General features: G+C 35.3%; 1 long non-coding RNA gene across 1 annotated transcript in view; it reads right to left on the bottom strand.

Annotated features, from left to right (window-relative positions):
- The window catches only part of LOC141577649 (uncharacterized), a 486,124-nt gene that overhangs the window by 299,487 nt on the left and 159,878 nt on the right, over positions 1 to 26,759 (bottom strand). Inside the window, exon 2 of the long non-coding RNA XR_012506884.1 lies at positions 3,839 to 3,890. This is a non-coding gene — a long non-coding RNA (uncharacterized LOC141577649). The remainder of the gene's footprint in view (positions 1 to 3,838; positions 3,891 to 26,759) is intronic.

Raw genomic sequence — 26,759 nt, 5'->3', positions numbered from 1 at the left:
GTCCTCTAACTTTCTTCCAATCATCTTGGCAGGGGGCCTTCCATTTTAAGAATACGGAATTTAGGAAGACACATACACCAGCTTCAATCAATGTCAACTCTCCATATGCTTGTAATTAACTTATGGGTAGACAGTCATTTTGAAGGACTCACTTACTAACAAAAATAACAGAATTCTTCTGTCCCCAGGTGAGAAGCATGTTGAAAGACAGACTGCACTGTTTGTCCAGGTACACTTTCTAGTAGTCTGTAACTGCCTTCAATGTGAGGTGGATGCATCTTCCTTGGAACACGGGTTCTCAAAGAATAACAGAACTTTACACAGTACTCAAACTGTGAAGCTACTGAATAAATGTAAATTGCTGGTGATTATCAAGATGATGAAGTAAATGTGCTGACATTTTGAAAAGGTTAGCTTCCAATTTGAAATGGTACGTAAGCAACTGCCTTGACACAGAAGCAGGGACGGAGTGCCTGCTTAGGAACCTGCCAGCAGAACTATGTGGATTCAGGTAGACATTTGGAGTGAGGTACCCAAGGGACATCTCTCTGGAACGGCCTAACTGTACAGTGACTATTTTTCCTGCCAGGTGAGACAGCTTCACACTGCTTCTGTATGATTACATCCAAGAAAAAACAGTAACTTTAGGAATATTTCTTTTTAATATGCTGCCTTTAAGAAAATTGGCCAGATATTCCTTTAAATGATTGGTTTCATTCATTTATTCTTCACTTCATTCAAAAATATTTACTGAGTAGCTATCATAGTTCAGACCCTGTTCCAGGTGCTGGCTGTACAACTGTTTGATTCCATATATTGTGAGTAGATTGGCCCAGATTCTACCGGACAGAGTGGATGTTCGAAAGTATTAAGTGAATGAACGATAAGAATTCAAATGAAAATCTGGCAACATTTGGTAACAACAAGCTCTTGAGAACCAGAGAGGGCAAACTGACCCTTTCCTTTCTGAGCTGCTGTTCAATATAGAAAATACGGCAAAATCCTTTTATAAGCAGAAAAAGCATTTGAAATTTTTAAAATCTAAGTATTATTAGCATCTCTATTTTCTTTTTCTCAAAATTTCATTTGGGATCCATATACATGTTTCCTAGCTTTCACTCTTCCATCTCTTACAGAAAAGTATGCTCATGAAACAGTCTTAAGAAGTCATCTCTTCCACTTCTTACAAACATCCTACTTATTGAATACATTTTAATTCAGTGAACTTTCAAAGACCTGTAAGACATATGATTAGCCACCATTTCACCTCTGACTCACCTTTGCCCATACTTAGAAGCTTAATTTTCTTTTCTTTTTAATAAACCTCTGTGGCTAAAAAAGATAGATAAATAGCTGACAAGAACTCTTTTGGAGGAGTCTGAATTTTGTCTTTGCTGCACAAAATAGAAATGAGATGCTATACAACTATTAACCCTCTTAAATTACAAGAAAACAGTAAGAGGGAAGTACAGTCCCTGTTTTAATGTCCTGATAATGTATAAAGCTCTAGATCAGGGGCTCCCAGTGTGTAGTTCCCAAAACCATTAGTCTAAGTATCACCGTGCAACTCGTTACAAATAAATCTGAGGTAACAAACAATGTGCAGTTTAACAAATCCTCCTAGTGATTCTGATTCGCTGAAAATTTTGATGATCACTGTTCTGCATTTTGACATAGTCTCTCTCTCCCTGACCCTGCTGTATCATTTGCTCTTTTCGTTTAAGAAATTGTTACATATAAATGTTAGAAAAGACCCATTACCCTCAATTAATAATCTGTATTTAAAGGCATTTTTCAATCATTCAGCAAAAGTCTGGACACAAGGTCATTGGAAAGATTAGATTTGGTCTGTATAGAGCAAGTCCTGAGAAGGAGGCCACTGCTGTTTTGTTTCTGAAGCAAAGAGGACCATCTGTGGATATCACTGAATCCGACAATTAAAAGTTATATATCATTAGTCAGGAGACTCCAAGTTCAAAGTGAATCGGTGCATGAAACCCAGCTTCAAGTTTGGGGTCTTTTCTCGTAATAATCCAAGGCCCTAATATGAATTCAGAATGACCCAACAGAACACAGGAAAAAACATTTCATTTCAGAAAGTCAGAACCATGCATGTCTGAAATTGATGAAAGTGCCCTGCGGGTTAATCAAGGAATAAAAAGTCACAAATTCAGTCTCTCTTTTTCTGTGGAACATAAACCTCCAATATTTGACAATAATTTTGAAAGAATTAAACCCTGCTTTTCCCATCAATTCAGAGAACTGACAAGAAGTATTTCAACAAAGAAACACCTGAATACAAGATTGATACACCAACTTTCTAGTCTGTTTTCCAAAACTTTGTGTCAGCCTAGTATAATATAGTATCAAGGATGCTTATCGTTCAGAACAAAGGATCTGTAACCAAACTGATTAGGTGTGATTCCTGGGTGTCCTACTTACTAGGTACATGACCTTAGGTAGTTACTTCACCTCTCTGTGCCTCGGTTTCCTGAACTGTAAATTAAGACTTACTCCCTCTTAGGGTGGCTATTTCAACTGAAAGAGTTAATATTTGTATTTTACCAAATATTTTAAATGATTTATTAATACTAGTAACTGGAACATGGCAGGAATCATGAAAATGTTTATTAACAAGTATTTGTCCTACTGATCTTCTAATTACAGTTTCCAGGCAATATGTGTGTGAGCAAATTCTTGTATTTAAAAATAAAACTATACATAAAATTAAGGCATGTGTTAGATATAAACATTGTACACATAGCATTGCTTTTATTGGCTAGTCTTCCCAACAATTTTTTCCAGGTCGCTTCTACTGAGACAATGCAAATTAACAAAACATTATCCCTTTTGCAAAACGTTACACGTGGACTCTAAAAAGGGCAAAGAGTGAAGGTGAACTTATTATATTAATGAATAATTAATAGAAGACAAGTCCAACTGATAACTGTTTCAAAGACATGAAAATGAATTTATTACTAGCAGGCCTTGGATTGCTAGTAGAAGGCATTACGTGTCAACAGGAAAAAAAATCTGATTAAATAAGTATGTAATCAAATGAAGTACACTGTTTGTATAAAATACTGAGGTCTCTTCTTTCTGAATGCAATAACCCCTTTTCATGTTAACTAAGAATCACTAAATGAGAAAACTTTTATGAAGGAAAGTATATTTTTAGGAGCAGTGTCTATAAAATCCTACATTTGATTACATTTTTTCAGTGCTCATATTAAGTACTGTCCAAGGGAAATATAAGAAATATCATGATGTCATGAAAGAAATGGTCAAAGTACAAACTAGGAATAGGTTAAACCCAACCAACGTCCAACCAAGGAAACACAATTAGTTTATTAATACCGAACAAGTTGACCAACAAGTTGACCATTCAACCTTCCATATAACCTCCTTTTCCCAGTTTTAAAAAACCCTGTTTAGCGTCACATGGTTTCACATGCCCATGCTACTTACTTTATGTGAAACAGCCAGAACTCTTAATCTTTTGTCTGCATTAGAATCAACAACTTTCAATGACACATCCTGTCGAGTAACTTGCTGATCCAGCCACAGCAGCAAGAGGTACGTCATACCTTTTCTCTTTCTCTCTGATAATCTGGGTTCCTCTTTGAAAGACTATCATCCATCATGTCTAGAGTGAGTCTCTAATTATTTTTTTGCTATACTTAAAGCAGCATCCTTATAAAATGTCCCTCTCCCCACAGGGAGTCTAAAACAGTATCACTGCCAGAAAAATCCACAATGAAAAAGAAAACCATTGTTCCACTAAATTGTTATAGCCACTTACAGATGACAAAGAGAGAAAATAATGCTTTCTACTCACTGTGAATTCTTCTCTTGGTCTCTGCATCTTCATTCTCCTCCTTTGTTTGTTTCTGAAAAATAAAAAGCATTAAAATCTTAAAATGAAGGAAAACATAGCTGAAAAAATATTTTACATGATCTGCATATGCAGACAATTTTATTACAAATATGAAATTAAACAGTGAAGTTCTGCATTGTTGAAACACAAGGAGCATAAGGACACCCAGGGTTCTCCAACATGAGGGAGTTTACTTTAAGAACAAGTATGGGCTCAAAGTCATTCTTTCTGTCCAAAAGGAAAGTCTACAAGGAACCACTGCAGAGAGAACACAGCACTGAGGAAATTGGCTAAGAGGAAACATTCAAAGAATGGTCAGAAAAAAGAGACAAATAGCTAAAGGGCTGGGTCTTAATTAGGAAAGGGTTTATTGAAAAATAACAAGTAATTGGTATCAGGCATTTTGAAGTAACATAGTGAAGTAACATAGTGAAGTAACACTAATTATTAATAGAATTAAGACTTTGTTACATAAAAATTGAATTTTGAACATGTACTGATGCAAGGGTTAAGGGTAATGTCCAACAGAAAATGATCTAGATGGTGATGATAATGTTAATAAGACCTTCATAATATGTCAGACATTGTGGTAGGCAATTCAGACATTATTTCATTAAGTTCTCTAACATTTAAGCCAATTCTATCGCCCTCTTTTGCAGCAACCAATGTTTACAATGGGTGGGTAACCTGCCCAAGATCACCAAACCAGTAAGTGACAGAGGCAGGACTAGGAAACTGTCCAATACCAAAGCCAGTGTTGTTCAATCTCTAAACTACAAAGGCACTGTTTTATCATAGAGTATCAGGGGCTACAAAAAATGAATCACCAAAACCTGGACAATGAGAAAAATGGAGATTGACAGGACGAGAACAAAGACCATATTTTTAACCCGTATCTGCTCTACAGATATTTCAGCATGTACAAAGTAAGAAGAAAATGGAAATCAATACAAGTTTGTCATGTATACTATTTACAACTTGTCAGGCAAAGAATTATGTTATATGAATGGCATACTATTCTCATCCGATACAGCCGGTTCAGGCATTTCATTAATCCTTTCGTTAACTTGAAATGTCTTGAATTAAGGTATGATTTTATGCAGCTATTTGGACCTGAAGGACACCAATTTACTCTTACCTTCAAAATTCCCATAAGAGTGGACAGACAAGCACCAGCAGCTTTGGAATACTATCTTACCAGCTTTGTAATAGATGCTTATAACTCATTACCATTTCAGAACATGTATTTTATATTTTCTGAATGTTATTAAGCTTTAATTTCTTGAGGATAATCTATGTGAATTTAAAGAATCTTCAAAGATATTAAATGCTGTCTAGATATAATAAGGTCACTTCTATATTTTTCACGTGGGATGGTACTGGCAATGCAGCTGTCCCCTTGACTTCTCTTTTCCCTTTAAATCTTGACAGAAGAAAATAAGGTCTGGACAGTGCTTATAGTAGCAATCACCTTTACAAGGCAGTCAAGCAATAAAACGTTCTTTGTCTCACTTATTTTTTCTATGCGTTGTACAATGTAAATTCCAGAGGAAAATAGCAAAAGAAGTAATAGGGAAATACAGAAGAATTACCTGGACATTGACTTACGTTCTTGTCAGAGCATCATCAAATGTACTGTCAACTGATATCACATGAAACCATACCAACATATTTATGCTCACCCTTAGAAGGCCTGAGACACTCATCCAAACAGACAGTGTTCTCTGTTCTGACACTACTGCTTTCTCCCTAAGTGCCTATGTCTTCATGTAAGCAATGGACTTTTTAGAGCTCTTTGACTAGCCAGAGTGAGCTGAATTAGCCTGTATTCCTCCAAAGATAAAGTAGATTTTGAAGCTGTACATTTTGAATTTCAGTTTATACTATGAGTTTTTTGAGATAAAAGTATAATAAAATATCCACTCATGCCCACTTTCACACAAAATCAGATGGAGACTTCTCTCACTTGGACCAGCTATTCTGAGTAACAATATTGAAGAAACATTTGCTGACTGCTTGTCATGTATCAGGGGTTGTGCTTTAATTCTTAAAGTAACTATAAGAGGTTCCACCTCTTATTATTCCAGTGTTACAGCTGAGGGAAATGAGACTCAGATAAAATCACTTTCCATGACACTGTGCCCAAGATCACACTGGGAATGAATTATAATTGGAGCCAAGACTCAAATCCAGGCAGTTTGTCACTAGGGTTCACGTTCTCATCAAGTCTGTTCCCCTGCCTCTCATTTGAAACTGTTTTTGCCACTGATTTCCAGGACATGGCTTGCTCATGGATCTCGTCAGCCCTTTATGAAGCAAATTCCCTACCACTGGTTTCACTTTGTGTACCAGTCTATTAAAAGCTGTAATTACATTTTTTATTACTTCTCTGCTCTATAGCCCAACTAACTGATCACACATCTGTCCGCCAACAACCATCTATATTTCAGCAACTTCCAAATCTAGATACTCACCCTCACATCCATCTGCAGCTACAAGATTAATCCTGTCATCCTACATATCTGTTTTACTTCGCATCAACCTGTCAAATTAAGTTAAATCCAAATCTGAACTCATTTCACCCCCTCACTGTCTCTTGCATCTCCTAGGTATGTCATTTGTGGGCTACTAACACCTTGCGTTCTAGCACGGCACAGTTACATCCAGTCTAGAAAACTAAAATCCTCTTGCTGAGGCTTTGCCTTCTAATTCACACTTGCACTCCACTTCCCCCCATCCAATTCATGACCACACTCTCATCACTACACCTCCCCAGATCTCTTCATCTTATCTTTCTCTGTGAGTTAAAATTGCTTTAGTAGAAGTCCATCATACTTGGGTGACTAAAAGTTTGTCCTATTTTTTCCTTTTTTTTTCTCTGTCCTCTTCAATACACGTTAAGGTTTCATATTTATCTCAAACTCAAATCTCAGCCATTTAACTACAATAAAATACTCAGTTTCCCAAAAACTATAAGGTAAATCTAAGTTTCTAGATTTGACAGAGCATTTCTGGAACCTTCTTATTTAGTGTAATTTCTCGCCTGCCACTCCTGTCCTTGAATCTGATTGTCCTGTCCCATTGGACTGTTTGAAAATCTCCATGTTTTCTCATATTTCAATGTCCTTGCACACGCCATTGCATGTATCTAGCTTCCTTGTTGTCCTTTTCTTTACCTAGGAATTCATTCATTACAAGTGGCCATAATCACCCACAGTCATCCTATGTTGTTATTTCTTCCTTTGTGACCATTACACTTATTATGGTCGTATCATTTCAGAAAATAAATGGTAATGGTGTTTTTGCTTACAACACTGGATATAAGTTCCTTCAGATCACGGACTGAGATTCATCTTCATTTAAGCAGTACCTACAAATGTCATAACAGGCACAAAATAAATATTTATTGAATAAATAAAGAAATGGATGACTAGATGGATGAGAAGTGTCACATGTTAGGGACTTAAATATACAGGCAGGAAGAAATTGAATCTGTGTCAGTTTCACTGTCATAAATAACTATAAATGTATTTTGTTTCCTACTCTTTACAGTGAAACAATACTTGCCTCCAATAAGAAGGGTTTTCTTCTAATTTTACTGTATATTCCTTAAATTCACTGAGGTGGAAAAAAACTGGCTATCTGTATTTACAGCACTACGATTAACATATTTAAATTATGATTAAATTAAGTAATTTACATAACATTTAACACATATTCTAGCACACAGTAAGCTCTCAAAAAAAAGTAGTCGAGTGATATCAATTACCTCAAGGGATACATTGAAAACTTTAATTTCTTAAAGTTTAATTGAATTCATGCATATTTAAGTAAAATGTAATCATAGGACTTAAGCTAAGAATTATAAAACAAACTTAGAGGAAATACAAAATAAAGCATTTATCTTCAGACACTACCTAAATTATCCAAATACAATTATCTCTAATACAGCACATAAAATAATTCTAATAACCCAATGTCTAGTCCTTTAACTACTTAATCAAACTGAGTATGGAGAGTCCAAGTCATTAAGTAGACATATATTCTGCCACCAAATGTCACTCTCAAATATAATCTGATGAATTATACCAAGAGGAACATTAAACCATAATGTGTAAAATATTCTAGGAAGGCAGTCTCAACTCCTGTTGAAGTAACAAAATAGTGGGCCCAAGTGTTTATTGTCTAACGGTTACTGAATAAAATACCATCAGACTCTTCTAGAGTGAAGCAAGGTCTGTACTGATGGAATACAAAAGTATGATAAATGAATATTCAGTAACTTTACAAAAAATGATTGGATTTTCAACTGCATTTAAAGTGACTATTCAAATCAATAACCTATTATTTCAGAGGACATTGTCTATTTCATAAATATGAGGCACAATAATTAAAAGTGTTATTTCCAATAGCCTAGAGGTTAATTGCAAAAGCAACCAGAAGGCCAGCGTTGTCTGGGCAATGTTTAAAAGTAACAGTCAATTATAATGAACATTTGTGCTTTTGCCAGAAATTTTTCAAAAGCAACCTTGCATTGAATCGAAGACTATGTAAATGTTTTACACAAATACTATGGGTAAATATTAAAATATCTGGGAAGCTATCAGAAGCTAATCACTCAAAAGATTAAAAAAAAAACAATAAATAATGCTATTTACTTTTAACTATGGTTATGTGAATTTTCAGTATTTCCCAGTGCACTCTGTTGTTAGGTAACATGGTCTTCTGCAGACTCATTGTTATTCTTAACAATTCATATTGTTCATATAAATCACTATATAAATTGGCTAATTTGCAATTTATATGGGATTAACTTAGAAGCTCATATTTATAAAAGCCAGAGAAAGGGAATTGTGAAAATAAAGGAATGTAGTCTAATTACAAGATTGCTTTTACTTATTGAATTTTTATATTTATAATGAGATTCTTAGGTTTATACTTGTTTTACTACATCTGAACTACCAAAATAATGTATTTCTAAGGCAATGGCATATAAAGAAAAAAATAATTTCTCTCCACTCTGCTTCAATTCCATATCCTCTAAAATGTAACCATCATCATTTAATTTGGTATATATCATTCCATATATGTCTCTCTGTACATGTAAACATTTGAAAATATATGCTTAAATTTTTATTTTCCTACAAGCAGTGGTAGAAATATACACATAGCCCTGCCACTTGTTGCTTTATCATATAAAATGCACATCATCAACATAAACAAGCGTAGATCTAATTAGTTTCAAGGACTGAACATTATTTCACATTATGACTGTATCATAATTTATTCAACTGTTCCCTTTTTTATGGACATTCAGATTATTCTCCAGTGGGTTTTTTTGGCATTAAAAATAATGCAGAAAAAGACATCTGAGTATAGATTCCCCAAGTGCTAGCACACTCATTTACATCTCCAAGAAAGATTTCCAAAGGTGAATGACTGTCTTAAAAGATACACATGTTTAAAAACATTATTGTTAAATATTGTCAAATATTTTCTAAAAGTTTCTAAAAATTCATATTTTGCCAATAATATTTAATTATTATTCAAGTATTATTCAACATATTGGGTAGACAGGACAATAAAACAGACAGTTAAAATATATAAAAAGAGTAAAAACATTTAAAACTATTTAATGTTCAATATTTAATGATATTATTGTATCATTTTGTGTATCTGGTAACCCCAAGAGATTCTACTAGAAACAGTAGAATTAATAATTGAATTGATAATGTGTTTGGATATGAAGTGAATATGCAACTATAAGCTGCTTTTCATTATACTAGCAAAAGCCAGTTGAAATGGTATTGGAAAAATAACTTTCACAATAAAACAAAAATATGAAAATATCTAAGAATAAATTTCATATTTAAGATATAAGACTTATATGAAGGAAAAAAGAAAAAGAAATTAACATCATTATATTGAACACATAAAAGCTAAATAAATGAAGACAGATACCATATTCTCATATGAAACACATACATACCACTTTTTCTTCAAATACTATTCATTTAAGGCAATTTTTATCTGAATCAAATGCATTATGTTTAAATTGGACAAAGTGACTGAAAATGTTATATAAAACAATAAATGTGGGAAAATGGTCAAATTTTTCAGAAATAAGAAAACACAGTTACCACATGTACCAGCTGTTAAAAGTTATTACATGGCACTGGGGGAGTGACATTGTTACTTAGGCTTAGATCTGTGTCCACGCCCAGCAAGATGATTTAGGGCAACAGATAAATTTCAAGCAACTACAGCAAAAGGAAAATGAGGGAGGACATCGTAGAAAGGAGCTTCGGAGTGGAAGTCCAAAATTCTATGTGTAAACACTACTCACATTTCTGAGTAACTCTCGATTTTTACATGTATGAGGCAGAAACCAGGCAGTTCAGCTAAAATTAAATGAATTAAGCAGAGATTTCTTCTGCCAAGTGCAAGAGAGGTACAGGTTCAGTTATGTTAATAGTTTAATAAAGCAAAATATTAGTACTCTTCTGAAACAGAATCCTGGAACTTCTATAATATATCACAATATGCAGGAGGTAGTCCAAACTGACTAGGCTTTGGAAGAAAGAGAAGAATGTAAGAGCAAGGATTGACCCTCAGATGACCAAGATGTTGAAATAGACACACACTGTGACTGTGTTCAAGGACCAAAGCAATTTACACTCATAATGAACACATGGGAAATCTCAGCTGAGAAACAAATTACCTAAAGGAGCCACATGAAATTATGAAAGAAATATACAATATCATTTTTCAAAGTCAGAAAATGATTATGATAACAGAGTGGAGTTGTTTTTTTTTTTAAGGCGTGCAAACTTGCACATAGATCAACAGAAACTATGCAGTAGGAAAAACCGAGTGAAAATATATTGTCTCAAAATAGAAAGGTACTAAGGGGCTGTGGGACTGTATCAACAGATCGAACAAGAATGTAACTGGAGTTCCAGAAAGAGGAGAGAGAAAGGAGTAGAAAAAAAAATTTTTTTGAAGAAATAATGCCTGATAAAACCTGAATTTTGGTGAAAGACATAAATGTACAGACTCAAGAAGTTCAATAAACCTCAGTTATGATAAATACAAATAAAAAGAAAAGCATATCTAGACCTATTATAGTCAAACTGTTGAAAACCAAATATAAAGAGACAAATCTTGAAAACAGCTGAAGATAAGCAACATGTTATCTACTGGAGAACATTACATGTGGTGAAATGACACATTTCAAGTATAGGGGAAAAAAATCCTTTATAAATGATGGTGAAGTAAGAACAAAGTATGAGATAAAGATAACAGAAAATGAAGAGATTTTGTTACCAGCAAATGCTCTCTACAAGAAATGCAAAATGAATTCTTCAGAGTGGAGTGAAATTCTATCAGATGGGAATACACATTTGAAGGAAGAAATAAACACAGCCAGAAACTATAAGTCTAAAGACAAATATTAAAGAATATTTTTACTCTTAGTATCTTTAAAATATATACAACTATTTAAAGCCAAAATTATTCACACTATAGCATGGGGGTTATAATTTCTATAGATGCAACACATATGACAACAATAATACAAAGAATGCAAGCTTCGTATATTTTATGAAAAGTGGTACAATATTAACTCCAAGTAAGGTGCAGAAAAATTAAGGATGTACATTATAATCCCTAAAGCACACACTAATAATTCAGAGAGCTGTATCTAAAAAGCCAACAGATTAATTAAAGAAAAGTCTTAACACATTAGATTAGCCCAAAAGAAGACAGAAATAAGGAATAGAGAAACAAAAAATAGAGGGACAAAGGACAACAAACAGTGAAGTGGCAGAATGAAGTCAGATCATAACAGTTACATTAAATTTCACCCTGTCTAATAACTCCAATTTAAAAGCAATAATCATCAGAATGAAAGAATAGCAAGATTCAACTGTTTTCTGTAAGAGACCAATTTTAAATATACAGAGAAAGAAGGAAATTGATAGGCAAAATATATATGCAAATAGAATGCATAAAAGCACTGGAGTGGTTACATTAATATCAGAGAAAATAGATTTTAAGACAAAGAATACACCAGAGATACAGAGGGACATTTTACGATAAAAGGTTAATTCATCAAAGACATGAAAATCATAAATGTCTACGTGCCTAATAACAAATCTTCAAAATTTCAAAAACAAAAGCTGACAGAATAAATGACATAGATTAAAATGGTAGCTTTTAACATCCCTCTCTCAGCAACTGACAGAATGACTAGACAAATATATAATATCAATAAAGACAGATAAAGTGAACAACACTATCAACCAGCTTGGACTAATTGACATTTGTAAAATATTATACGTAGCAACTGCAGAATACACATTGTTTTATAAGTATACATATGACATTCATCTAGCTAGACCATATACTAAGTCAAACCAGACTCCAATATACTTAAAAGAATTAAAATTATACAGAATAATTTTTCTCATCAAATAGAACTAATAGATTTGGAAATTAAAACACACTTCTAAGTAACTCCTGGGTCAAATGAGAAATCACAATGGAAAATTTTAAGTGTCTATAACCAAATTATAATAAAAATATAAAATACCAAAATTTGTGGGATCAAATAAAGCAGTGTTTTTGAGGAATTTACAGCTGCAATTCCCCTTTTAAAAAGGAAGATTAAAAGACTTCTGTCTTCATTAAATCTCCATGCATGTGCATGCACATGCACATACGCGCGCACACACACACACGCAGAGTTTATGACCATAAGACAAACAGATGGAACAGACTAGCAACCAGAACGAGTGAAGGATACGGGAATATATCTTCTGATATAGTGAAATCAGGGGCATAACTTTAAAATAAATTTTGATTTGATTGGGAAAGGATAGTTTACATAAATAGCTCAAATTAGCTAAAGAGTAGGAAAAATATATTTCTAAAATATGAGTAAATATTTAAGTTTAATACTAAATAATTTAAAATGATATTTGCATTACATTGTGTTATTTTGTCTTAAAATCCTATAAAGCAAAATATTGATATTCTAGGCCCTATAAATTGTATTCAGTGACAAAATATACCATATAGTTCAAAAATAAATGACAAGATTGAGAAAAGATTTGCGGCATACCTCAGACAGAATACAGATTTCCTTAATATACGGAGTTCACAAATTAATTTTAGAATGTTAATACAATAATGCAATTCAAAAAAGAAGTAATATTGGAAAATAAATAACAAAGTTGTTTAGTTTTACTGGTAATCAAGTAAAAGCCATTTAAAGCAGTGATAGACCACTTTTTTGTTCAAAGTATTGGCAACAAATTTTAAAAACTGATTAAATCACGTCAGCATGATTAGTTAGATCTTTTTTTCATCAACCACATCTATTTGGAATGTCAAAGTTCTAAAATGGTATTTGAAGCAAAATAAACTTGAGAGCAAGAGCAGGAAGAGATAGATTGTGAGTCCTTAGAGAACAAAACCCGGTGATTAACAAGCCTGGACAATCAACAACAGACAGACACAGAGAAGATGGAGAAGCAGAGAAACAATCATAGCAGGAGTAGGTCAAACTTAACCTCAATAGCAGCTGTTTAAAAATAGTAATAAAATGTAGGGACCTCTCATGTAGAAGAAAATTGCTTCCACTTCCCCAGCAGGGCACTGTAACTACCAGTTGCAGGGCAAAAGAATCTCATGGTATCCCTGAGCCTGAATTCACTTCCCCCACAGGGAAATAGCCACTAAGTATTATCTCCTCCTTGGAAAAAGTGAAGTGCTGTTGAATCTGCCTGGCCACAGAGCCAGACGGTCTGCCTTAGAATGCCTACTTTCTACCCAACCTTACTTCCTTCATCTAAAAAATTTAGGTATTATCTACAATGGGAGGATTAAATAGAAGAGCAGTGAAAGTCAATGGCACAGTGCCTGGAACAGCAGAGATGTGTACCAAAGTTAACGCCCCTTCCTTTCCTATTGTCTGTGCAGATCAAATTAAGCATCAGGGATGCTTTGCACATATTATTAGGTAGTTGAGTAAGGTAATCAGTAAACCTTTTGACTTCGTGTCAACTTACAGAACCATCTGATAAAATATCAGACATGGAAGAGTTTCTTAGGGTGCTAAGCTCCCATGTAGGAAGTCAAACCACCTGCTAGAGAGATCAAGTAGTAGGCTGATAATCCATGGAAAGGGGGGAGACTCAGCTAGGCTCTGCCTTCCAGCTGTCCTTCTTGAGGCATTGCCATGTGAGCAAAATTATTTTGGATCCTTCTTACCAGCACAGCCACTAGCTGAATACCACTTAGTGTCCCCACTCAATGCCGTACAAATCAGAACAAACGTGTAACTGGACACTACCCAAATTCATGGCTCACAAACTTGTAAAATGTAGTAAAATGCTTGTTGCTTTAAACAACTAACATTTGGAGTTGTTTGTCAGATGCAGTAAATACTCCAAACAATAGCCAAAGCCAGCAAGTCATCAAGCCAGCTATCACTGTGAGCAAATGAAGCTTAAGCCCGTAGGAAAATTCTAGGAAATTGTCAAACACACCTTAGAATTATCTCACCTGAAGGATGAGAAAGCTAGAGTAGTTATCCAACCCCTCTTGGCTGAATGCCAATTCTCTCTGGCTACCAGTGGAATCTACAGTAGCACATTCTGAAGCGGTGAAGCCCAAGAGATACAGGGGAAACTGACAGCACCTGCCACTGTCCGATGTGAACGTACCATGTCTTAGCAGGCTTTCCTCTGCTTTCCTTCTGATAACAAAATTCTACTTTGTTTGATCCTGACTCTAGTATTTTTTGTCCTTGAAATTTTCCTTGGTGTTAACTTTTATATTTTCTGAAGAACTCAAAGGAAGAGCTTTCTGATTTTTTATTTACTTAAATGCATTCTTTCTTGTTTATGTCTTTCTAGTATTGTTCTTATAGCTTTTCTTAAATCAGCTTTTATACATCCTAAAACAAAATACTACTATCCTCACCAAAACAGAAAGCTATAAATTTTTGCTTTTGCAAATTTCAGTTCCCAGTCTTACTACCTTCAATTTATGAACAATTAAAAGCCAAAGGTCACATTTATAAACAACTACCAACTGAAAGTTTTTTTTTAAACTTTTGATTGTCTATCCCACTGGGGTTGCTTCTTTGAGTTTGTTTTCATAGGAGACTGGTTACAGCACAGGGCCTGCAGGTCAACTTTCTGAATTGTAATCTCTGCTCAACCATTAACTAATTCTGTGCTCCTGGGAAACTATTAACATTTCTGTGCTTCAGAATGTTTCATTACTGGTACAAAGAGGGAAAATAATAGTACTGTACTTATAGAATTGATGTGACTATGGAATAAATGATTATAAAGTACTTAGAATAGTGCCTGGCATATATATCTGCAGGACCTTAATAAATGGTAAAACATTGTTGTTTTAATAATCATAAAGTGTAGAGATGACATAAAGGACTATCAGGAGGCCCAAATAAATTACAATTCCTTGTAATGTCTTTATACCAACATAACTGAAGCTGTTTATAGAATCCTAACTTTCTCAGACCAGACCATTCTCTAAGGTTATAAGGTTATTATGCTACAATTTGAACAGAACTGTCACATGCAAGGAGCACTGCACAGAGAGTGAACCACCGATCAAGAAGTAGGGATGATAAAAAGCTTTAGAGTAGGCATTTAGCGTTTATTTTAATGTCATCTACAGACTTTTTCTAGGTCCAGGAACCATACACTCAAATTTTAATCAGTAATCGTACTCATTTTTCTTCATGTACTATCTGCCTTTTAGACCTTCAGACTGAATACTGGAGAAGCTATCAGCATACAAGCAGTTTTACAGTTTAATGAGCTTAAGCAAATTCTTTTTATAACCCAGATTCTCTAATGCAATTCAAAATTGCAATTTGAGCCTGGAAAAAAAAATACCTCTGGGATAAGTGAGAGAAGGAAAAAAAGGACAGAAATAACATTCTAACTCTTACTGTTCTTCTTTCATATGATCTGCTGTAATTGATGACTGTTGTTCTCTGAGTTCCCATTAAAACTACTGCTTTACTCTCTTCCCTGCTGGTCACCTTCACAATGATTTGTATCTAAGGTCAGAGGCAAAAAATAATACTATGAATTAGGCCACCGAGTCCTAAATGACTAAATTGACATTTTTTTCCCACAACATATAGCACTGTGCCTAAAAAACTAGCCAGTCTCTAGTCTTACTTTGATTTTAACTCTTTACTTGTGCTCAAGAACAGCCCTGAAAATGGATCAAATTGCCTCCAGCGCCTGTGACGCTCATCAGGCCAATGAGGACCAAGCCTGAGGTCAAGGCTTGATGCGACTCTTTCTGCTAAGAACAGCCAGCTGCCAGGTGCCCCACTTCTCTGCTCTCATGGCTGTTGAAGGTGGGTCATGTCTTCATGTGGGCTTATTTTACTGCTTCTCTAGTGAATGTTTGAAATTTTACATAAGTTAAAAAAATACTTATTGCTCATCTTTATATTTTACCAGAAGCTTCACTTAAACCTGTTTCTGCTAAAAACTTTTAAGGATTTTCGACAACTTAACAATCCAAGAAAGTTTTAAACAATACAGTACATATCGAATCTGTTTATTCACCCCCTTCTCCTCTGCTGGCTGGTAAGAAAACATATGGATGAAAAGGATCATAAGGTAAGATGCCATCATTTCTTCTTAAACTTGAACTCTTATTAAGCAATAGTGAACTTTTTAACTGGACTGCCATGAATTAAGCATTCCTCAATGAATTTGTTGCTAGACACAGTCTCACTACTCTGGAACATGGTAAAAGAAGGCTCATGCCAAGCCTCTCTGTCCTTAGTCAGCAATACTTAATAAAATCAGGTCTAAATTCAGCAAAGCAAAACCTAATATTTCTTTCCCACACTTTTATTTCCACTCCTTTCCTTCTCCATGCTTTAACATAGATTCAGAAAACTTAAAAAACTTCAGAAATTGTGGAGTCCTATTTCACATAGGACTTAGGTCCTACAATTAATCCATAGGGTAGAGTCAAAATTATCCTTGATAATTTCTTGACATTCCATCTTCAGTTTAACTGAAAATACAAACCTGCTTAGTAATGTTTTTAAATACACACGATAAACATTAAAGCATACTTCATCACATAAAAGAAAAAGAGAGTGAGTGGAAAAGACAGAAGAATGGTAAGATAAAATGCTCAGGATCTTTTAAAATTGCATGGAGTGACCATATCCTTGCTTCCCTCTGGTTTAACTTTTTGGGGGACATACACACACAAACATGGAACAAAGCTCCTCTCTGTTTTTAATCTTCTCCCTCACTTCTTCCCTTCCTTCCTCCTTCCTCCATTATTGGTGTACAAGAGGAAAGCAGTAAGGAGTGGACAGACAAGTAATTTTTGAATAGTATGAGTTAATCAATGACACAGCTGTATTTTTTTTCATTGAAGTATAGTCAGTTTACATTGTGTCAATTTCTGGTGTATAGCATAATGTTTCAGTCATACATACACACACATACATTCATTTTCATATTATTTTTCATTATAGGTTACTACAAGATATTGAATATAGTTCCCTGCGCTACATAGGAGAAAATTGTTTATCTACTTTATATATAGTAGTTAATATCTGCAAATCTCTATTATTTTTATTCTTCCAGTTGAACAGTCAAATCTCTTTTAAGAAGTTCAGGGACTATGCATCTTCCTCTCTCGCACAAAACACAACAGGGTCACGTACCATCAGCTCATCAGTAGTGCCCTGACCAGGTCGATGAGACAATCAGTCTCAATTTCCCGAAGGTGGGAAAAACTCTTCATGCTCTAGGATTTTTTTTTTTTATTTTAATTTATCAAAGTAAGCACTCCTGCTATTTACTTGAGAAATGAGTATGTTTGTTACAAATGACAGGGACTTAATCAGCTTAAGTAAGAAGGAGAAACATACTGGTTCTCTTCATTGGCAAGGAACTCATGGTACTTCACAGTATCTGAAGAAGTGCTGCAAGTTCCAGGGCCTCAGAGACGTGAACCAGGACCTAGTCAACTGCAAAGGTTTCGGACACACGTCCCTCAGCACGGCAATCTGAGGAGATACAAATGTCCTTTTTTTCTTCTTTTTTTTTAAGTTAATTGTAGCATTTATTACAGTGAGCTCTTCTTTGGAAGCTTCCAGTTAAGCAAACATCAGAATGCACCATGACCTCCTAAAAGTTATCCTCACTCTAACAATTTTTTTTAAAGTTCAGAAATGTGGTTTGTAGGAGTAATAGAGGGATCCAAATTACAGCACCAGTGGGAATACACTAGTCTTGAAATCATGTATCTCCTTATTGCTTTTCAATACCTAATACTTCCTCTGATTTCTGTTGTGCTGGCACAATGAGAGACAGGTCCTGATACATTTCACCCCTTCACTTCTGGCCTACTTTATTAACGTCCCTTGGGCTAACTCTTCAAGTATTGATGCCAATTCCCCTTTTTAGCAACTTATTATGCAGATTTTGGGGGATGCCTGTCAAAACGCTTAATAAAAACTTGATACCTTAGCTAACTCTTGATTTGGGGCTTTGAGTAAGTATCTGGTGACTCCTATTTACTCAAGTGAGATTAAAACTTAACGTTCACACAAAAACCTATATAGAAGTATTTATAGCAGCTTTATCTATAATTGCCAAAACAAGGGTAGGGACTGACTAAAAAGGGGCACAGGCAGAACTAGGGGAGGGTGACAGAGCTGTTATATATCTTTTTTTTGTTTTTTGGCTTTTCAAATGTTTTTGACTTTAAAGAATCATTTACAGAAAAATGAAACTACAAAACAGTGTATTACAGATGGCTTTCAGAAAGTAGGGCCAATGACTGCATCCCCCATCTATGAATATTCCTGGGGCGGGGGTAAGGGGAGCTTACAGAAATTCCCAGGACTTCCCTGAGCTGCACTTCTCAAACTTTACTGGGTGTATAGTTACCAGAATCTTAATAAAAACGCAGATTCTGATTCAGCAAGTCAAGGATGTAGTCCTGGATTCTGTCTTTCACACAAGCTCCCAAATGATGCCGCTGCTGCTGTGGCCAGCGTCCCACTTGGGGCAGCTAGGCTATGGAGTCCAGCTTTCTTTCTTTTCTCTCTTTCTCTCTTTCTCTCTTTCTCTCTCTCTCTCTCTCTCTCTCTCTCTCTCTCTCTCTCTCTTTCTTTCTTTCTTTCTTTATTTTTATTGAAGCACAGTCAGTTACAATGTGTCAGTTTCTGGTGTACAGCACAATGTCCCAGTCATGCATTTACATACATCCATTCGTCATCATACTCTTTTTCATTAAAGGTTATTACAAGATATTGAACATTGTTTCCTGTGCTAGACAGAAGAAATTTGGTTCTTTTTTAAACCTATTTTTATATATAGTGGCTAACATTTGCAAATCTCAAACTCCCAAATTTATTCCTTCCCATCCCCTTTCTCCTGGTAACCATAAGATTGTTTACTATGTGTGAGTCTGTTTCTGTTTTGTAGGTGAGTTCATTATTGTCCTTTTTTTTTCTTTTTTTAGATGACACATATGAGTGACATCATATGGCATTTTTCTTTCTCTGGCTTACTTCACTTAGAATGACAATCTCTAGGTCCATCTATGTTGCTGCAAATGGCATTATTTTATTTGTTTTTATGGCTGAGTAGTATTCCATTGTATAAATATACCACACTTTCTTTATCCAGTCATCTGCTGACGGACCTTTAGGTTGTTCCCATGCCTTGGCTATTGTATAACATTTTTGAATTAAAGTTCCCTCTGGATGTATGCCCAGGAGTGGGATTGCTGGATCATATGGTAGGTCTATTTTTAGTCTTTTGAGGAGTCTCCATACTGTTTCCCATAATGACTGCCCTAAAGTACATTCCCACAGCAGTGTAGGAGGGTTCCCTTTCTCCACACCCTCTCCAGCAATAAATGTCCTTTTTATATCTCCTTTTCCAATATCTGCATAGTAATCTCAGAAGCTTGGGTCTGAGGCTTACCTCTAGGGTATTTATTGTTCCCTAGAAAATGAATTACCACAATTGGCCAAACCTAGAACACAAATCTATATCTACAGTCAGAGCGTTAGCTCCCCTCTCAGAAGAAAGAAAATGAGAGGCGAAAAAACACTTGACAATCAAATACAATAGCTACTTTGTGGCCCTTGTGATATTCATTAAGATACGAAATCAACTTTGTTATGCCAAATCCATTTTTTGCAATTCTCTCTAATGTGTTTTATAAACAGTCCGTCTACAAATCAGTCTCTATATAGTCCAGAGATCTACATCCTTAGAAAAAAAATCACTTTCACTTCAAATTCTACATTTCACTTTCAATGCTAATATGATGAGCTAGATGTTTAGATTATTGGGACGACACTCATCTGGAATTTTAAACTAGTGTACTGAGAAAAGAAAGCGCAAGCTTTAGGGGTCTAATGAATCACAAAAATAGGAGAATAAAAACTATCTGTACCAGGGGGTGAAAAATTAATAATGATAAAAATAATTCTGACCAAATATTTAATTCAGTCTCAATATATCTTCTTAAAACTTTTTTTTTCAATTAAAAAAACATCAAAAAATAGGCTAAGGCAAAATGGACTAATCAATAAAGAAACTTAAAACACAAATCAATAGTCTATTTCTTCTCTAAAATCAGAAGCCAAAAAATTTCATTTCATTTCATTTTTGTCAACAGTTGTTCAAGAGCACTTTGGAAAACTATAGAGGGCTGTTATCACAGAGGTGAATAAATAAGCTAAAATCCTGAATCATCAACAGCATTTTTCTTTCTTAGATTTGTAAGTATGTTTTGAATGTATTCTGTGAGATCAGAGAATAATGAGATATGATAACATATTTAACTAATTATTCACAATCTGAAAAAAGTAATCAATCTTTATATTCTTGAGATAGTCATTTCATGAAAATTCATAAGCTATGTATACACTTGTGTAAGGCCAAATATGAGTGCATAAAATATTCAACTTCTTAAATTTAACATGACTGGTTTATATTGCTATTTGGTTTATTTAGCTTCCAATCTCACACAGAAATGCCAAAACTTCACCCTTTCCTGTCTAAACAAAGTGTACAATGAAAATCCAGATAATTTTGAGATTGTCTATGGCTATATCTACCACAATCATAGCAAGTTGGTTGAGATTTTCATTGAAAAAATAAGGATGATTATTTTCATATGGTCCAGGAAATGATAAATAGTTAGGCAGCTACTATTTGCCAGTCATTTTTAATGCAATTTAAAGCATTAATACTTCATAATAGAGCATTACCATAGATATTAACATATTTTATCCGTAAGAAATCTAAGACCTGGAGACAAGCTGCAATCAAGAGAGCCAGACAGAATTGAATCAGGCTGGACTCTAAAGCCAATTCTCTTGTATTTACTATAGTACATTGTCTCCTAACTATAGATTTCACTGATGGGGAAAATTATTGTTCCTAGCTGTTTTTTTCACTTCCTTTGGGAGGATTAGACAGCTCTATCCATTGCCATGTGACTGACAGCCACTCCCTGAAGAAAAATACACCTCCCTGCTAGGTGTCAGGCTTCTCCGTGTGTCTCACCTTGATCCATGGACCATTAACACATGTGATGTATGTTATGCTTGAGCAAAGGCCTTAAGAGACACTGAAATTTTCTACCACTTGCTCTTTTTCCCTCTATCTTGAGACCAGCATGAGGCAAATACAGTTTGCTCCTTTTACCGGATTCCCAGAGTGAAAAGATATGTGCAGCAGATAAACAGCCACCAACATTTAATATCAGGGAAAAATAAATGTTTGTTGGTGTAAACCTGTGAGACTTGGGGTTATATGTTATTGCAAACAGCTGGTAAGTATAAGTACTGTGAATATTGATGAACAGAGTATTTTATTCCAACAGTAATGAAATAAATGTTGCCTTATTAAAATGTTTTGCTTTCTATTACAAAGACAAAACTTCAGGTGGAGAAGTTTTTTTTTCCTTCACGACTTTTCACTACTGGTAAGTAATTCTGATGCTTAGGAGTGCATCTTGGGAGCAGGAAGACAAAAGCAACACATTAAGGATAGAAGGAATCTGGACACCCCATGGCACTGTTGATTTATCATTCCAGATCGAGATTGCAACTCCAGACTTCTTCTAGTCTGAGACAAATAAACACTGTACTTGTCTAATCCACAGTGGTTAAAGGTTCTATTACTTACGGCCAAACATCACCGTAACTGTAAAACAATGTCTTTGCAACTGCCTATAATTATTCATGTAATGCCTTTGGAGTGACATGGGAAAGAAAAGAATGTAGCTAGAAAGTGGGAAGGGGAGGAAAGAGACACAATTAGGAAGATGACTGGGTATGAGCTCAGTTATGACAGGCTTATTTCTCCCCCAAGCATCTGTTTAAGAATTTCCACAGAATAAAAACATAAATCATAAAATTGCACACTTCTGCAAAAGCATTCATTATATTTGCCAAATATTTCTTGGAAAAAACTGTGCTGTCATTTGTGGGGTTAAAAACTTGACCACATGTTGACAGAATTTCTGATATTAAATTATTATTTTATTCGTGACATAAATCTTGCTTAGTCATAGTATTTTACTCCTTGAATGAATTGCTATATTCTAGTTGCTAATGGTTAATGAGATAAGCTTGATCTATATTTATGTGAGATTAATTTACAATCCTTTTTTGTACTATCAATATCAATTTTTATAGTTATAAATTCTTTGTCAAATAGAGGGATTTCCATATTTTTCTATGCCTCTATATATTTTAAATAATATTTAAATTACCAATTCAAAGATTTAATAACATTAGTTAAGTGTAGCAATATATGGTAGTTGGTATATTTGAATGTTTCAATTATTCTACTGTCAATTTTAGACATTTATATTGAGCATTTTGTCAACTCGGGTTGTTTGGTCTTAAATTTTCCTTTTCTCTCTAGTTTTGCAATGTCTTAAATTAATAGATTATTGTTAGAACATTTTTGGTTTATAGAAAAATTGAGTGGATAGTACAGAGTCCCCATATGTCCTCTCTCCTTCCTGACGCTCCTCTGCTCTCCCAGCGTGTCCCTTATTATCAACGTCTTGAATCAGTGGAGTACATGTGTACAACTGATGCTCCAGTACTGATGTGTTATTATTAAATAAAATCATAGTTTACATTAGGGTTCACTCTTTCTGTTGTACCATCTATGGGTTTAGCCAAATGTATGAAAATATTTAGTCAATATTACGGTATCATGCAGAATGGTTTCACTGCACTAAAAATTCCTTGTGCACCACCTACTCACACTTCCTCCCCTCTACTTCCTGGCAACTTCTGATCTTTTCACTGTCTCCATAGTTTTGCCGTTTTCAGAACGTCAGAGTTGGAGTCACATAGTGAGGGCCTTTTCAGACTGGCTTCTTTCACTTAGCAATATGAATCTAAGTTCCCTAAATGTCTTTTTGACAGGAGGCCTCAAGCAGCACAGTGTAAAGATGCTAATGAAGAGAAAATGAGGCCTCAGTGACAGCCTGCTGACCATGGGAGTCACCTTGGAAATGGATCCTCTAACTCCAGTCAAACCTTCAGATGGCTTCATCCCTGGCTGACAAGTAACAGCAACCACATGAGAGACACTAACCAGACCTTGAACCCAAGCCACTCTCAAATGTCTCACCTTTAGAAGCCAGGAAAGACAATCAGAAACTAGCAAAGAGAATGTTTTAAGAACATAGGCTGGGGGATAATTTTACATATAGCAATAGGTAATTAATCCAAGGCTGTAAATTTTCCCCTAAGATAAGTTTTGCTGTGTCCCATATGTTTGGTAGGAATAACATCATTATGGTGTTTTCTAAAGACTTTCTATTCTCCTCATTTTCTTCTGTGCTACATAGATTATCTGAAAGTATTTTTCACTTGATTTCCAAAAGCTAACTTTTTGATTTTTTGCACAGCTCTATTTCCCTTTAACTAGTGAATGACTTCTCTGGTTAAATAATTCTCAAGGGGCAGTCATTTTCTTTCACCAGTTTATAAACATTAACAGTTTCCTGCCTTTTACTGTTGGGGGATACAGAGTTCAACAATGGTCTGATTTCCACACCCCACTGCCCCGTTTATACACTGGCTTTTCCTTTTTTTTCAATTTTCTAGAAATTTTTAGATTTCTTTCCTTGTTCATTTACCAGGATATGCCTGTGAGTGTCATTGTTTTTTTTCAATGGAGTCTGTAACTTCGGTGAACATTTTATACCTGCAAATTCAGGCCTTTCTTCAGCTAAAGAAAATGTTCTGGTATTGTTTGCTTCCTCCCTCCTGTTCCTTTTCCTCCTTCAGTAGAACCTATTACATTCAGTCTCTCAGATCTGTAACTCTTAGTTTTTACTTATTTTACTTCTATGCACTTTGAGATATTTCTTGCATTTGATCATCTAAGGTATTAATTCAGCTTTCAGTACTGATTATGTTCTTTAATTCATAAACTGAATTTTCTAGATTTTACTATGCTCCAAAAGGACTTTATAATGTTGTCACTAGAATTTTAAGGGCTACAATTTTTTTTATTGTTTTTTCTCTTTGTAATTCAGGATTTCATCATTTTCCCCTAGGAATTCTGCACTACCAGGTATATACTGTGATTATTCAGCCTGATTCTTCCTTTGTACAGAGGCTATCAGAAGAGAAGTTAATTACTTATGCACTTATTTACTGGCTTTATTTGAGCTCATATCTAAATGTGGTACATCATTAAGGTGTAAACAGCAAAGGGGTAAGCCATACTGTGAGTCTATGGATTACGAGCAAAGTGTTAACCTCTGCTTAAGGCCCTTGAAGTAAAAATTTCCCTTTTTGAGTCCTTCCCAATTTTTATAAAGAGGAGAGCCAACCTGCACCCCAACAACCTCCAACCCTTTTCCTCAGTATTTTGAGATGATCCAGCTTGTTCTTTTAGTTCCTTTCTGGCATTTGACACTCTCACTTAAGGTCGTGGCATTCCTCCCAGGTCTTAGTCATTAGCCCCCTCCCCAACAAAAAGCTTCTTCTAGAAACCTCTTTCTTTCACTAAACCTTTGGACTTTCAGGCCATATTCCAGCCAATTTCCCATCTCCCACATCACTCTTTAAAAGGATGCCCATAAATCTTGAGGCCTCAGCTTGTGTCAGCAGCCACTTGGCTCAGATGAGGCAAAGAACCTAGATTTGGCTGGGGGAGTGGGGAAGGAGGGAGGGGAGGGGAGGAGAGTCATGTTCAGGCTCCACATTCCCAGAATTCCTTTGGTTGTGTTAAGATGGGAAAAGGTTCTGCACATGTCCTACTTTTCTGTTCTTGCCCAACAAATTACCCAAAACCAAGCAAGTCAACACATTTTCCCACAGTGTCTGTAAGAGGTCAGAAGTGTGAGTGGTAGAAAACAAGGTTTTGCTTCCCTGCTGGAGACTCCAGAGAAATATCTGCTTTCTGTCACATTCAGGGTGTTGGCTGAATTTTGTTCCCTGCAGCTGGAGGACTGGGGTTCTCATTTCCCTTATGACTATCAGCTGGGAGCCAGCTTTGCTGCTAGAGGCTGCCCACATTCCTCATGTTTTCCATTTGGTCCCTCCGGGTCTGATAGTTCAAGTCTCTCTCATGCTTCTATACTCTCCATCTTTCTCTCCTGCCGTTATCTTCTTGAAAGTTCTCTGGTTTTAAGGATTCCTTTGATTACACTGAACTCATCAGATAATCCATAACAGTCCCCCAATTTTAAGGTTCATAACCTTACTTACTTCTGAAAATCCATTCTGTCATGTCATGTAACACATTTACAAAGTCTAGGGATCAGGACATGCTTGTCTTGGAGGTCCATCCTGCCTAACATGGCATATTTAAATATTGCTGGGAGTAACCTATTCTATACAGAGTGGCTAAGAATAAAGAAGTAAGCTGATTACTTATGGTTTCAAAAATAATAAGAATAGACAGTATCCCAAATACAGGTCATTTGATTGACATTAGAAAGGAGAATGAATTGTTCCTATTAAGTTATAAGAGAGAGGAAGTGGATGGCAAAAGAGTATGCAAAGAAATTAAGGGATAAGAGAAGTTCAAGAAGAAGAAGGTGGGTCAGAGAACCTAAAGCTTTAATGAGAATGAATAAAACAAAACAAAACAAAATGAAAAGTTTTACTTAATTTGGTAAGTAGATAGCCTTGAATACTTTTTAAGGAAGAGTTTCTATGAAGTGTTTGGGGTAGAAGGGGTAGGAAACAGACTGCAATGGATTGAAGAACCAAATGAAAAAGTAAGCTTGGATATACGTAATACACTTTGGATCGAAAATACAAGGGAAAAAAGTGTAACTGGAGCTAAAGTGTCATGTAGTTATAAAGTACCCGAGGCTGAAGGGAGTTAAGAATCTTGAGAATGTTTACATGTTTGGAGATGGAGTGAGAGGAAAACAGGTGTCAAGAACGACTGTCAGATTTCTGTTGTTCACGGGGTAGATGGTGCTACCAGTCACTCACCAGGCAACAGTGGAAGAGAACACAACAGGGGAGAAAGAGGATGAATTTGCTGCTATGCTTTGTTGCATAGAGATTACTAGTTACCCTTCCAATACCCATGTCTCTCTTCATTATTACTTACAGCACCATAGTTTTGTGCAGTTGAGCAATGTGCTTGGCTAAAAGATATTTTCCAGCCTACTTGGCAGCTAGGGATGGCCAAGAGATGTAAGTGGCCATCATTCTATTAGCTTCTTAGATAGTTCCTTATACAGGACTAACACAACTAAGAAGTGAAACTTCCTGCTGTTTTTGCCAACCTTCTTCCTTCCTGTGTGAAATGTGTGAATAGCTGTT

Source organism: Camelus bactrianus, chromosome 5, assembly GCF_048773025.1.
Source record: "Camelus bactrianus isolate YW-2024 breed Bactrian camel chromosome 5, ASM4877302v1, whole genome shotgun sequence".
Taxonomy (NCBI): domain Eukaryota; kingdom Metazoa; phylum Chordata; class Mammalia; order Artiodactyla; family Camelidae; genus Camelus; species Camelus bactrianus.
This window is presented reverse-complemented; position numbering and strand designations above follow the sequence as displayed.